This window comes from Oncorhynchus clarkii, chromosome 3 (assembly GCF_045791955.1).
Source record: "Oncorhynchus clarkii lewisi isolate Uvic-CL-2024 chromosome 3, UVic_Ocla_1.0, whole genome shotgun sequence".
NCBI lineage: Eukaryota > Metazoa > Chordata > Actinopteri > Salmoniformes > Salmonidae > Oncorhynchus > Oncorhynchus clarkii.
Genome location: NC_092149.1, coordinates 49556426 through 49571856, shown reverse-complemented (window position 1 = coordinate 49571856; position 15431 = coordinate 49556426). Strand labels below are relative to the sequence as shown.

The following is a 15431-nucleotide window of genomic DNA, read 5'->3' as shown; positions in this document are numbered from 1 at the left end:
AGTTGTCTGGAAGGAACACACAACTCTGTGTGGAGGAAAAAAAGGCACAGCACACCAAAATCAAATCTCATCCCAACTGTAAAGTATGGTGGAGGGAGCATCATGGTTTGGGACTGCCTCAGGGCCTGGACAGCTTGCTATCAGACATAAAAAAATGAATTCCCAAGTTTATCAAGACATTTTGCAGGAGAATGTAAGGCTATCTGTCCGCAATTGAAGCTCAACAGAAGATGGGTGATGCAACAGGACAACGACCCAAAACACAGAAGTAAATCAACAACAGAATGGTTTCAACAAAATAGAATATGCGTTGTGGAGTGGCCCAGTCAGAGTCCTGACCTCAACCCGATTTAAAATGCTGTGGTATGACCTCGAACGCGGTTCACACCAGGCATCCTAAGAATATTGCTGAACTGAAACAGTTTTGTAAGGATGAATGGTCCAGAATTCCTCCAGATAATTGTGTAGGTCTGATCCACAGCTACAGAAAACGCTCGGTTGAGTTTATTGCTGCCAAGGGAAGGTCAAACAACTATTAAATCCAAGGGTTCACTTACTTTTCCCACCCTACACTGAATGTTTACACAGTGTGTTCAATAAAGACATGAAAACGTGTAACTGTTTGTGTGTTATTAGTTTGAGCAGACTGTGTTTGTCAGATACATTTTGTTGGACCACTTTATGCAGAAGTCCAGGTAATTCCAAAGGGTTCACACACTTTTTCTTGCCACTGTGTATATATAATTGAAAAGTAGTGCGTGCTTCAAGTTCTCCCTGTTTGTTATTATTCCCCATTTTTCGAGAGGGCTTGTCAGGACCCCCCTCAAGCATGTCTGATGTGGCGCCTGTGGCCTAACTGTCTGCCAAGATGGGACTGACTCGGTTAAACTGCCTTGCCTACACAGTTCAGCAGTCTCTTTCTCTCTTGAACTCTCTCTCTCTCTCTCTGGGCAGATCTCAATTGCATACTCCTCACATCCTCTCTCCTCGTCTCCTTCTCATGCTTATTAGATGAGAAAGCAAGAGGTCCCTCCCCTCTGACCTTTTCTGCCAATAGGTTTTGCAAAGAAGAGAGGACCTGAGGAGTATGCAATTGAGATGTCTCCCTATCCTCATCTGTTTCAAGGTTCTGTCTGACTGTTTCTGTCTCTCGCATCTCCATCTTCTTTCTCCCTCTCAAACACAGATTAGCATGTAGTCAATAGCACAATAGCATATTTTCTCAAAGTTTGGTCTCTAGCCCCCATCCTCTCTCTCTCTCTCCATGTCACTCATTCTCTGCGGGCGGTAGTGTGATTTTTGCATCGCTGATTTGGGTCTTGCCCAATCATAATGTACACACCACCTCCACGTCTCTCATTCCCCTGCCCCCTCAGTGGGTGAGTGCCCTTGCCTGAGCCATGTGGCACAGCAGTGGGGCCTTCCCCGGTCCCTAGCCTCAGTGACCTGTCCAAAATGATGACTCTAATGATGCTGACCCAGACTCTCACACATCGCTCGAATGAAGAACAATGCTGCCACCTACTGGTGTTTGGTAATATTAGGCTTGATGTATTCTCAGCTCTTACTTCTGATTCTAAGGCTGGTTGTGTTATTTACAGTTTACTGTGAGTATCCTGATTTCAGTCCTTTCCCTCGCCCATGTATTTTTGTTCAGCACACCTTCCACAAACTCCCTTTGGCTGGACCTGACTGTGCACCATAGCATAGCATAATAGTTCCATTCGAGTTTTGCCCACCTAACAATAACACTTGTCAACTGAGCCATGTGACTACATGCGTACAGTATTTGTACTATAACTAAGTTTACTTTGAATGTGCAGTCTTGTTTGGATCATATTTGTGGCCGTTAATTTGGTCCAGACACATCTGCATACTAGGTTTCGAGACAATGACTCTGACTTTAGGAATTGCCACCACTACCACAATGGCCATTTTTATTTCAACCATGTTTTTTCAGTTAACTGTCTGTAAACAGATATGAGTTTAAGACATTGTTATGACAGTTGTTTGGCCTTTGACTGGTGTTGGCCTGTTAAATAAAATGGGGGTAAAAAAGCTGTATTTTTCAATAATTCTTCAGGAGCCACTGTAGAGCCGTATGAAGTTCATACCTTATCCTAAGTCTGAGACGCCCTACTGTTTCTCAACCACGACCAATTCTTTCTCCTTCGTGGTCAGCCTTCACAGCGATCACAGGGGTGGCGCTCCAAACCGGCCGCGGTCAGACTTGGCCAGCTGTGGTTGTGCTTGGCCTATATACTGTCAGTTGTGTGATGGAAATGCTGTGGGCTAGTGTGCGTTTTGGCACTCCATCTCCATTTTTCTCTCTGGCCTGTCAGGCACATGCTTGTCTTCTTAGAGAAGAGCTGTCTAAACACATGCCTGTTGGTTTGAGCCACAGTACCCTGGACAGCCATGGGAATTAGAGGTGGGCATTGATGGAGACTGCCCAGGACTCCTCAGGTTAAAGGGATGGACTGGCCATCCCTACTTACTGCTGCTTCTCATTCATCTCTCGATATCCCTGGCTTTCACCCCTTCCCCCTCCCCTTTTCCTCTCCGCCTCTACATTTCCTCACTATGGTATTCTCTCTTTTCCCCACTCTGTCGCAGCTGGAGGGTTTAAAGCTTTATGGCTTTGGCTGTACCTAGTATAACATTATATTTTACACGCCTGTGGGCTTTTACTGCAGATTTTAACTGCTGTTGTTTTCAGCCTGCTTTTCCTTTGGGGCTAAAGTGATTTCTCACATGCTTCTGTCCATCATTTTCTTTTCCTCATGATGCCATCTATTTTGTGAAGTGCACCAGTCCCTCCTGCAGCAAAGCACCCCCACAACATGATGCTGCCACCCCCCATGCTTCACGGTTGGGATGGTGTTCTTCTGCTTGCAAGCCTCCCTCTTTTTACTCCAAACATAACGATGGTCATTATGGCCAAACAGTTCTATTTGTGTTTCATCAGACCAAAGGACATTTCTCCAAAAATAATGATCTTTGTCCCCATGTGCAGTTGCAAACCGTAGTCTGGCTTTTTATGGCGGTTTGGAGCAGTGGCTTCTTCCTTGCTGAGCGGCATTTCAGGTTATATCGATATAGGACTCGTTTTACTGTGGATATGGATACTTTTGTACCTGTTTCCTCCAGCATCTTCACATGGTCCTTTGCTGTTGTTCTGGGATTGATTTGCACTTTTCGCACCAAAGTACATTCATCTCTAGGAGACAGAACGCTTCTCCTTCCTGAGTGGTATGATGCTAGGTCCCATGGTGTTTATACTTGCATACTATTGTTTGTACAGATGAACGTGGTACCTTCGGGCGTTTTGGAAATTGCTCCTAAGGATTAACCAGACTTGTGGAAGTCTACAATTTATTTACTGAGGTCTTGGCTGATTTCTTTAGATTTTCCCATGATGTCAAGCAAAGAGGCACTGAGTTTGAAGGTAGGCTTTGAAATTCATCCACAGGTACACCTCCAATTGACTCAAATGATGTCAATTAGCCTATCAAAATCTTCTAAAGCCGGACATCATTTTCCAAGCTGTTTAAAGGCACAGTTAACTTAGTGTATGTAAACTTCTGACCCACTGGAATTGTGATACAGTGAATTATAAGTGAAATAATCTGTCTGTAAACAATTGCTAGAAAAATTACGTGTGTCATGCACAAGGTAGATGTCCTAACTGACTTGCCAAAACTATAGTTTGTTAACAAGAAATTTGTGGGGTTTTAATGACTCCGACCTAAGTGTATGTAAACTTCCGACTTCAACTGTGTATACATTTTATGGACACAGTATATTTTTTAAATAGTTATCTTTTGTTTGTTTTTAGTCCCAACCTTCAGCTCCACTCAACCCCTCCCATGGATCTCTGAAAACCATCCAGTTTAGATTTTTATTTGCCATAAAGAGGTTACCAAGAACCTGATGGTCACTCTGACGGAGCTCCAGAGTTCCGCTGTTGAGATGGGAGAACCTTCCAGAAGGACAACCATTTCTGCAGCACTCCACCAATCAGGCCTTTATGGTAGAGTGGCCAGACAGAAGACAATTCAGTAAAAGGCACATGACAGCCCACTTGGAGTTTGCCAAAGGGCACCTAAAGGACTCTGACCATGAGAAGCAAGATTTTTGGTCTTCCCTGGTCTCTGAACCAAGATTGAACTCTTTGGCCTGAATGCCAAGCATCACGTCTGGAGGAAACCTGGCACCAATCCCTACGGTGAAGCATGGTGGTGGCAGCATCATGCGGTGGGGATTATTTTTCAAGGACAGGGAGATTAGTCAGGATTGAGAGAAAGAAAAAGTACAGAGAGATCCTTGATGAAAACCTGCTCAAGAGCACACAGGACCCCCGACTGGGGTGCGAAGGTTCACCTTCCAACAGGACACTGACCCTAAGCACACAGCCAAGGCAACGCGGGAGTGGCTTTGGCTTCGGGTCAAGTCTCTGCAAGTCCTTGAGTGGCCCAGCCAGAGCCCCGACTTAAACCCGATTGAACATCTCTGGAGCGACCTGAAAATAGCTGTGCAGCGACACTCCCCATCCAAACTGACAGGGCTTGAGAGGATCTGCAGAGAAGAATGGAAGAAACTCCCCAAATACAGGTGTGCCAAGCCTACAGCTTCATACCCAAGTAGACTCAAGGCTGTAATCGCTGCCAAATGTACTTCAACAAAGTACTGAGTCAAGGGTCTGAATACTTACGTAAATGTATATTTCATAAATTTGCTGACAATTCTGAACCTGTTTTTGCTTTGTCATTATGAAATATTGTAGGGTAGATTGGGGGGAGGGGAGGGGAGGGGAGGTGGGGGGGGTGACAATTTAATCCATTTTAGAATAAGGCTGTAAAGTAACAAAATGTGGAAAAAGTCAGGAGGTCTGAATATTTTCAGAATGCACTGTACAGTATATGTATCATTCTATTGGTTGCAAGAATTTGGTATAATTTAAGTTGAACAACTGTTTTTGAATCCAGCTTTGTTTTGTGTATCAGTTCATTAGTCATGTGCCATGGAATCGGTACATCGTTAATCTTCGTAAAACTGTTTTGCAATCTATATTCCACAGCTGTCCATTTTTGGTCCTTAAATGAAACTTTATTTTTCACAATTTTCTTTAATAAATGTTGGTCTATAATGCAGTGCCGACAGACGATTTCCTTACTTTCTCCCCCTTTCACTTTCCTCACTTTCCGTTTTTACGGTAGTCCTGCAATTAGTTGGTTGTAATTTTGAGTAGAGCAGACATTTCCATTTGTTAGCTGTATGTGTGACAACTCCATAATTAAATGTTAAATACACTGCTCAAAAAAATAAAGGGAACACTTAAACAACACAATGTAACTCCAAGTCAATCCCACTTCTGTGAAATCAAACTGTCCACTTAAGAAGCAACACTGATTGACAATACATTTCACATGCTGTTGTGCAAGAGGTGGAAATTATAGGCAATTAGCAAGACACCCCCAATAAAGGAGTGGTTCTGCAGGTGTTAACCACAGATCACTTCTCAGTTCCTATGCTTCCTGGCTGATGTTTTGGTCACTTTTGAATGCTGACGGTGCTTTCACTCTAGTGGTAGTATGAGACGGAGTCTACAACCCACACAAGTGGCTCAGGTAGTGCAGCTCATCCAGGATGGCACGTCAATGCGAGCTGTGGCAAGAAGGTTTGCTGTGTCTGTCAGCGTAGTGTCCAGAGCATGGACGCGCTACCAGGAGACAGGCCAGTACATCAGGAGACGTGGAGGAGGCCGTAGGAGGGCAACAACCCAGCAGCAGGACCGCTACCCCCGCCTTTGTGCAAGAAGGAGCAGGAGGAGCACTGCCAGAGCCCTGCAAAATGACCTCCAGCAGGCCACAAATGTGCATGTGTCTGCTCAAACGGTCAGAAACAGACTCCATGAGGGTGGTATGAGGGCCCGACGTCCACAGGTGGGGGTTGTGCTTACAGCCCAACACCGTGCAGGACGTTTGGCATTTGCCAGAGAACACCAAGATTAGCAAATTCGCCACTGGCGCCCTGTGCTCTTCACAGATGAAAGCAGGTTCACACTGAGCACATGTGACAGACGTGCCAGAGTCTGGAGACGCCATGGAGAACGTTCTGCTGCCTGCAACATCCTCCGGCATGACCGGTTTGGCAGTGGGTCAGTCATGGTGTGGGTTGGGATTTCTTTGGGGGGCAGCACAGCCCTCCGTGTGCTCGCCAGAGGTAGCCTGACTGGTACCAAGATGAGATCCTCAGACCCCTTGTGAGACCATATGCTGGTACGGTTGGCCCTGGGTTCCTCCTAATGCATGACAATGCTAGACCTCATGTGGCTGGAGTGTGTCAGCAGTTCCTGCAAGAGGAAGGCATTGATGCTATGGACTGGCCCGCCGGTCCCCAGACCTGAATCCAATTGAGCACATCTGGGACATCATGTCTCGCTCCATCCACCAACGCCACGTTGCACCACAGACTGTCCAGGAGTTGGCGGATGTTTTAGTCCTGAGGGAGACCATCCGCCACCTCATCAGGAGCATGCCCAGGCATTGTAGGGAGGTCATACAGGCACGTGGAGCCCACACACACTACTGAGCCTCATTTTGACTTGTTTTAAGGACATTACATCAAAGTTGGATCAGCCTGTAGTGTGGTTTTCCACTTGAATTTTGAGTGTGATTCCAAATCCAGACCTTCATGGCTTGATACATTTACATTTGAGTATTTAATAAGAATATTTCATTCATTCAGATCTAGGATGTGTTATTTTAGTGTTCCCTTTATTTTTTTGAGCAGTGTATATATAAAGATTTTAATTATACGAACACCAATTACCCATTACCAATGAGCACCTTCATTCTACCATTTTCCTAGTAACTCTTCCCCTCCTTTTTTGTTCTTCCTGTGTGTGTTGTTCCTGTTTGTGATGACAGATACTATAGCTGTTATCTGACCAGTGCTCTCCTTTCTCTTCCAGGCCACTGAAGAAGAGCCACAGAGTGCGCCAATACTACACAACGGACAACAAAGGGAAAACAGGTGTGTAACTAACTAATCGTGTATATATATATATATATACAGTGCCTTGCGAAAGTATTCGGCCCCCTTGAACTTTGCGACCTTTTGCCACATTTCAGGCTTCAAACATAAAGATATAAAACTGTATTTTTTTGTGAAAAATCAACAACAAGTGGGACACAATCATGAAGTGGAACGACATTTATTGGATATTTCAAACTTTTTTAACAAATCAAAAACTGAAAAATTGGGCGTGCAAAATTATTCAGCCCCTTTACTTTCAGTGCAGCAAACTCTCTCCAGAAGTTCAGTGAGGATCTCTGAATGATCCAATGTTGACCTAAATGACTAATGATGATAAATACAATCCACCTGTGTGTAATCAAGTCTCCGTATAAATGCACCTGCACTGTGATAGTCTCAGAGGTCCGTTAAAAGCGCAGAGAGCATCATGAAGAACAAGGAACACACCAGGCAGGTCCGAGATACTGTTGTGAAGAAGTTTAAAGCCGGATTTGGATACAAAAAGATTTCCCAAGCTTTAAACATCCCAAGGAGCACTGTGCAAGCGATAATATTGAAATGGAAGGAGTATCAGACCACTGCAAATCTACCAAGACCTGGCCGTCCCTCTAAACTTTCAGCTCATACAAGGAGAAGACTGATCAGAGATGCAGCCAAGAGGCCCATGATCACTCTGGATGAACTGCAGAGATCTACAGCTGAGGTGGGAGACTCTGTCCATAGGACAACAATCAGTCGTATATTGCACAAATCTGGCCTTTATAGAAGAGTGGCAAGAAGAAAGCCATTTCTTAAAGATATCCATAAAAAGTGTCGTTTAAAGTTTGCCACAAGCCACCTGGGAGACACACCAAACATGTGGAAGAAGGTGCTCTGGTCAGATGAAACCAAAATTGAACTTTTTGGCAACAATGCAAAACGTTATGTTTGGCGTAAAAGCAACACAGTTGAACACACCATCCCCACTGTCAAACATGGTGGTGGCAGCATCATGGTTTGGGCCTGCTTTTCTTCAGCAGGGACAGGGAAGATGGTTAAAATTGATGGGAAGATGGATGGAGCCAAATACAGGACCATTCTGGAAGAAAACCTGATGGAGTCTGCAAAAGACCTGAGACTGGGACGGAGATTTGTCTTCCAACAAGACAATGATCCAAAACATAAAGCAAAATCTACAATGGAATGGTTCAAAAATAAACATATCCAGGTGTTAGAATGGCCAAGTCAAAGTCCAGACCTGAATCCAATTGAGAATCTGTGGAAAGAACTGAAAACTGCTGTTCACAAATGCTCTCCATCCAACCTCACTGAGCTCGAGCTGTTTTGCAAGGAGGAATGGGAAAAAATTTCAGTCTCTCGATGTGCAAAACTGATAGAGACATACCCCAAGCGACTTACAGCTGTAATCGCAGCAAAAGGTGGCGCTACAAAGTATTAACTTAATGGGGCTGAATAATTTTGCACGCCCAATTTTTCAGTTTTTGATTTGTTAAAAAAGTTTGAAATATCCAATAAATGTCGTTCCACTTCATGATTGTGTCCCACTTGTTGATTCTTCACAAAAAAATACAGTTTTATATCTTTATGTTTGAAGCCTGAAATGTGGCAAAAGGTCGCAAAGTTCAAGGGGGCCGAATATTTTCGCAAGGCACTGTATATATATATATATATATATATATATATATATATATATATTCTCTCCACTATGACACCTTCCCTCACTGGCATCCCTCACTGGCATGTCACATGGTTAGGAATACTCATAACTATGGCAGAAAATCAGTAGTCCTTCTTAGAGATTCTGGGTTCGAGTCCAGGCTCTGTCGCAGCCGGCCGCGACCGGGAGACCCATGGGGCGGCGCACAATTGGCCCAGCGTCATCTGAGTAAGGGGAGGGTTTGGCCTGCAGGGATGTCCTTGTCCCATCTTGCACTAGCGACTCCTGTGGCGGCCCGGGCGCAGTGAACGCTGACACGGTCGCCAGGTATATAGTATTTCCTCCGACACATTGGTGCGGCTGGCTTCCGGGCTAAGTGGGCATTGTGTCAAGAAGCAGTGCGGCTTGGTTGGGTTGTGTTTCGGAGGACGCACAGCTCTCAACATTCACCTCTCCCGAGTCCATACGGGAGTTGCAGCGATGAGACAAGACTGTAACTACCAATTGGATACCACAAGGTAAATTAAAACATTTTTTTAAATAAGAATGTCCTGTTCTATACTGCACCATAAAGCCTTTGGTGCCCTGTGCTGCACTGTGGTTCATATGAAGTGCTATTATATTCCACTCCACAGAGGGGCAGTGTTCACCAAGGTAAAGGCACTGTTGTTGTCTTTCGGTTTCTTATCCGTTAGTATGGCTAAAATCATATTTATGTGCAAAGGGTTTCGTATGGTAAAGCCTGTTTGTGTGTTTGCTGTGCAGTGTTATGGTGGTTTCTGCATCATTGACATTGCCTTTGCTGTCACTGGAATGATAGAGTAATGACAGAATATGCACACTAGAGGGAGGTAGAGTACTGTGCTGTGGTATTGTGACGTTCACACTGAATTCTTCAGCTCTTTTGTTCCTATGCCTGAACCTATTAGTGAATGGTGTACTCCTTCTGTGAAGTGAGATTTCACCTCATGTTAAACATTGCAGGACATTGCAGTACCTTTAGCTGGACTGTTGTAGTGTATGAGTTTGTGTATTGAGGGATGAAAGCACTTGAAGTTTGGTAATTCCACGGTAACGGAGTGATGCTGAAACTCTGCAATCTACACACAATCTTCTGTCAAAATCTAAGAAACAAAGTTAACTAAAATATAGTCACTGCATAAGTATTCAGCCCCATTTGTTTAGGCAAGCCTAAATTAGTTCAGGAGTAAAATGTGGCTTAACAAATCACTTAAGTTACATGGACTCCCTCTGTGTGAAATAATAGGGGTTGACATGGTTTTTTAATAACTAACCCTTCCTCTGTCCCCCATACATATAACATATATAAGGTCCCTCAGTCATGTATTGCAAGCACAGATTCAACTACAAAGACCAGGGAGCTTTTGGAAAGCCTCATAAAGAAGGGGAGTGACCGGTAGATGGGTAACAATAATAACAAATCAGACATCGAATGTCTCTTTAAACATGGTCAAGTTAACATTTATGCTGTGGATTATTTATTAAACCTCCCAGACCAAGAGGCCATTGGTGGTGATAACCATTGAACTCTGTAGCCTTTTTGGGATTGGAGAAAACTGAGGATGATGGATCAACAACATTGTAGTGACTACACAATAATGACCTAAATGACAGAGTGAAAAGGAGAGTACAAATATACATAATGAAAATATTCCAAAACATGCATCTTGTATGGAACGAGGTACTAAAGTAATACTGGAAGAAGAAAAAAAAAAACAGCAAAGGAATACACTTTTTTCAAGCATGGTGGTGGCTGCATCATGGTATGGGTATGCTTGCCATTGGCAAATATTGAGGAGTTTTTAAAGGATAAAAATAAATGGGATGAGGCGAAGCACGGGCTAAATCCTAGAGGAAAACCTGCTTCTGTCTGCTTTACACCAGAGACTGGGAGAAGAATGTACCTTTCAGCAGGACAATCACCTACAACACAAGGCCAAATCTTCACTGGAGTTGCTTACCAAGAACATAAACATTAAACATTCCTGATTGGCCACGTTACATTTTTGACTTAAATCGGCTTGAAAATCTACGATATGACTTGAAAAACAGCATCTTGGCAGAGCTTGAATAATTTTGAAAAGAATAATGGACAAATAATGCACAATCCAGGTGTACAAAGCTCTTATAGACGTACCTAAGATGACACAGCTGTATTTGATGCCAAAGGTGTTTCTGACATGTATTGACCCAGGGAGCTGAATACTTATGCAATGACTATTTTAGTTATTTCATTTTAAATAAAAAATGACACAATCTTCACTTTGAATTTTTGAAAAGCAGATTGTTGACATAAAAATGGATTTTAATCCCACTTTGTTAACACAATAACAAGTGAAGAAATCCAAGGGGTCTGAATACTTTTGCAAGGCACTGTATGTGGGTGTGTTAGTGTGTTTTGTCTGATTGTGTGTGTGAACAGGTGGAGGCCAGGCGATGAGCCAGAGGCAGTCTGTGATAGGCTGAGGGCCAGTGTGACGTGTCAGTGAGATGCTATAGAAGCACTGAGCTGGCGGGAGCAAGCTGCCTTCTGTGCTGGAGGAGAGGGAGAAGTGGATATGAAAGACCGAGAGAGAGAAATATAGAACCAAATCCATGTGACGTTCTACAGTTATCTGAGGAACAGCCTCTCCTTTGAGGGTATGCCACTTCCCTCGACACACACACACACACTATATGCTCCCCCTCCAACTAGGTAGAGGGAGACAGAAACCAAGAGAGAAAAGGAGTCCGAGAGAGGGAGAGTTGTGAGTGTTCCACCACATGGCTGTGTGTGTTAAGAGTAAGCGCTAGCTAGTGTCTTGAGTGCCAGTAGTGAGTGTCTCCGGGACAGCAGAGCAGTGTGTTAGCCGGTGGCAGACAGCATGGCCCTGTTCAGCACCGGGCCCCAGAGCCTGGGCTCCTACTACTGCCTCATCCGCCGGAAGTTCAAGAGGAGGCGCAAGAAACGCTGCGAGCGTAAAGGTACTCCCTCCTACTCGCCTACCCGTGGTGTGTGTGATGCGAGTTGTTTGCTTGTGTGTGTGTGTTTCTCGCACCGGCTGTTTTGTTCTGCTTTGAAATATTCTGTGGTAGTTTATCTTGGTCTAGAAGTGGTTACTTATTGTACAATGATTCAATATAGGGAAGTAATGTCGTTGAAATATGCAACCTGTTCATTTAAATGATACGTGTCACTTGGTAAGATGGTGAAAATTGAATCTACCATCGACTTGTCTAATGTGTGAGGGAGTATGATGTAAATATTGAGTACTGTTCGGGGTGTAGAAATTGAACCCATGTCAGTGTGACACTGGTACTGCTGATTTTGGCAGTGCACGAGGTTTGCGTCTCTGAATGTCTTAGTGTGAGTTCTGTGACAGGTTAGTTTTGAAGCATCTTTAGTGTTTTACAGTGCTTGTTTCTATTAAGTGTATGAGATCTGGTTCTGAAACCTCTCTGTGAGCGAGCGAGGGAGAGACTGTCTCTGTAAATGATCTGACGGGCTCCTCTGAAACTCTTAAGCTTCTCCCTCCTGTTTTGCTCTGGGGATTAGCCCAACTGGGGAAGTAGTAATTATTGAGGTGCTCCCTCTGTGGCGGCATTGGTGATGTGTCAGCCATTTGCTTTGATAAATCCCCCTACTCCCCAGCTCCCCCACCGCGAACCGTCAATCCCAAGCCCCCTCATCCGTATAAATCCGCCCGCAGCTGAAGTTGCGTTTTTAGCAGCGTGACTCTCTCATACCCCAAAAACGTACGACGGGCTTCTGTCTGTCAGCGTCGCCGTGCCGTCAGTCTCCGCTCGCTGTCGCCGTGGAAATGACGGCACCACTTTGCACGAACCCGGGGGAAGAAGACTTAATTGTTAAGTTTAGGTCATGTTATTCCGCCAACCTGTCCGAGCTACAGCAGCAGTAATTCCCTCAGCAAGCGGAAGCCCTGATGAGTCCCCAGAGTGTGTTAGCTCGTTGTGTTAGTGTCGCCGCTAATCGCCAGCGAGACTAACACAAACTGATGGCACGGGCTGGGCTGTTCCCAGCCTTTGTCTGTCAGACCAGATCAGTTAGTGGCTAATGCTAGCTCTGTCAGAGGTTTATAGCATTGTAGTTCAGGCAGCAGAGACGGGTGTTTGCGCTCTCCTGGGCGGTTCGTTCACATTTCCCAAACACAAGTAAAGTTGCTGTATTGAAAACATCCACAGTACCCTTTTCTCATATTTTTTGTCTGATTGCTGTGCTCCAATATCATTGACTCTGTACCAGAAGTGTGAACGGTACGATCCAATGCGACGCACATGGCTACTTTGCATTGAGTCTAAGGACACTATATGCAACAGCATGTTTTCCAACAGAAGAAGCTTCAATGTATCGCCCACACAATACATTGTGGCGAGGAGGACACTCATAAGGCAATGTCTCTCCAATTTGTAATATGGAAAACGGGACCCGGGGTTTTGTGCGAAGCAAGCAGAATGTCTAGAATTAAGCTTTTGGAGACTGAGTGAGATATGCCCTGTCTTCACTCAGTGGATCCATTGCTTAGGAGGAAGAGGGGCTGTTTCAGTCAGTTCTGTTAGCCAGAAACTGTTCAGCCTTTTCTCTAGGAGTTCTCTTACAACACCTCACACATTCCAAGAGCGACTCACTATGAGGTTAGCTGTCAGAGAAATCCAATGCTTTAGAAATGCTATTAAGAAATTAGAATTGAACTAAGCAAACTCACTTTATATCCAAAGTGCTTACATGCTAGATTAACAGGGTTGCAGATTTCCAAGGCACTCTGCGCCCATTGACAGCAGATTAGAATTAAAAGGCATTCAGGAAAGTGTATAATTTTCCGACTGGAAATCACTAATGACAGCAACTACCTCGATACAGCCACCCCACAAAAGCATTAACAAATTGGCTGCCGCAGAAAAAGTCTGCTCTAGCCTCGGCAGACAACATCAAACGGCTTCCAACAACAATAGTCAGAAAAGAGACATCGTCGCATTCATCACTGAAAAACGAACGCCAAAGTGCTTGATTAAGACGACACCAAGTCGATGACTGCCTTATTCTGATAGGTCGTAATTTAGTTGCTGGGGCCCCCACAATGCAAAACGGCACTCTTGTCATGATAAGAAACGAGCTGGGTCGCGGCGTCTCCGAGTGAACAGTGTGTAATTAGCCTCGATTTAACATTTGACTAAATGGCTGTCTCGGCGAGTGATGGATGGGGAAGCCACTGTAGCAGAACGATGCTTATGTGTGTTCAGCCAGGGAGGACGCAGTGTCTGGGACTGAGGAGGGTTGGACGGCCCTTAAGTCAACGCTGCTACCTACAGTATGCCTCATTTCCAATGGATTTGTGCTAGAAAAAAAATCCTTAAACAAATAACTTTTTTTTTCTCTTTCTCATAACTGCACTGTGATTTTAATTGTATCACAAAACTAGCACTAACAGGTCCCGATCATCATAAAGGAAAACAAAATCAAATGAAATAAATACCTGACGCAACAATGCTGTAACGTTAGTAGGAGGAGATATGCACCTTTTCAAATGATTTGCCACGGATATAAATCACTCCTCACGTCATCGTGGTTAACAGTTGGGGAAATGGCAGAGTGATATAGAGGGAAGCAACAGCATTGAAGTCCTGTATGGCAATACTTCGACGTTAAATGAGGTGGTGTTGAAATGCACATTTTGCGAGGTGGAATTGAACTGTAGTGGCAGGGCAAGTGCAATGCTGAACGGGAGGCACCGCGTGAGACCCAACCTGTTGCTGGCAGCAGTGCGATAAAGGACGGAGGGAGAAAATCACCATGTGTATGTGACCAATACAATTTGATTTGATTTGACAACGCAAGTTACACAAATGATTGCAGTTGATATGCAGCCATTGTCAATGGTAGAGACTGTTGGTGTCATTGCCTTAATGGCATATCTAGAACCAGACCACAAGATGCCACGTCCAAAACGGTGACCGGCCGGATGGAGAAATAACAAGTAACGGTTACTCTGCAGGTACAGAGCGCGATCTCTCACACCATACGTGGCATTGACGGATTGTTAGATATCTATGAACACAATGTCATGCATCACTTCAATAAGCCATCGCATTAATGAGAAGTGGGACATGAAGTCCCATGTACTGATAGCATAGAGGCACAGAGCAAAACTACCTTCGTTGCTGAGGGGGTGGGAGACACAGTAAGATGAGCGAGCGCCTTCTGGTAGGTCTCCAGGATTGCGGTAGATTAAACTGCATTGTCCCCTAGTGGTTATACCCAGGACCATATCTGAATTGTCAATTTACGTCATTTTATGATTTTTTTCATATCATTTAAACAATAATGTTTTAAATGTTAATAAAAATGTTAGATTTGTCACATCCCTAGGTGCTTATATGTGTGGATGGTTTAATAACTCCTTGTCAAGCAGCAGGGTAGCCTAGTGGTTAGAGCGTTGGACTAGTAACCGGAAGGTTGCAAGTTCAAACCCCCGAGCTGACAAGGTACAAATCTGTCGTTCTGCCCCTGAACAGGCAGTTAACCCACTGTTCCTAGGCCGTCATTGAAAATAAGATTTTTTTCTTAACTGACTTGCCTAGTTAAATAAAGGTAAAAAAATAAAAAGCAATGTATGGCTGCTAGGGCTAATGAAGCTATGGCTGATGTGTTGCATTCATTCCTATATGCGCGCTAACAACAACTAGTGACAATTTGAGGACAAGCACCAAAGTGCAA

At 44.3% G+C, this 15431-nt stretch overlaps 1 protein-coding gene across 4 annotated transcripts in view; it reads left to right on the top strand.

Annotated features, from left to right (window-relative positions):
* LOC139396588 (double-stranded RNA-specific editase 1-like) overlaps positions 1 to 15431 on the top strand; it is a 197191-nt gene that overhangs the window by 118930 nt on the left and 62830 nt on the right. For all 4 annotated transcript variants that reach the window (XM_071143541.1, XM_071143557.1, XM_071143565.1 and 1 more), the window contains one exon: positions 6977 to 7038. The gene's annotated coding sequence lies outside the window, so the exon portion shown is untranslated. The remainder of the gene's footprint in view (positions 1 to 6976; positions 7039 to 15431) is intronic.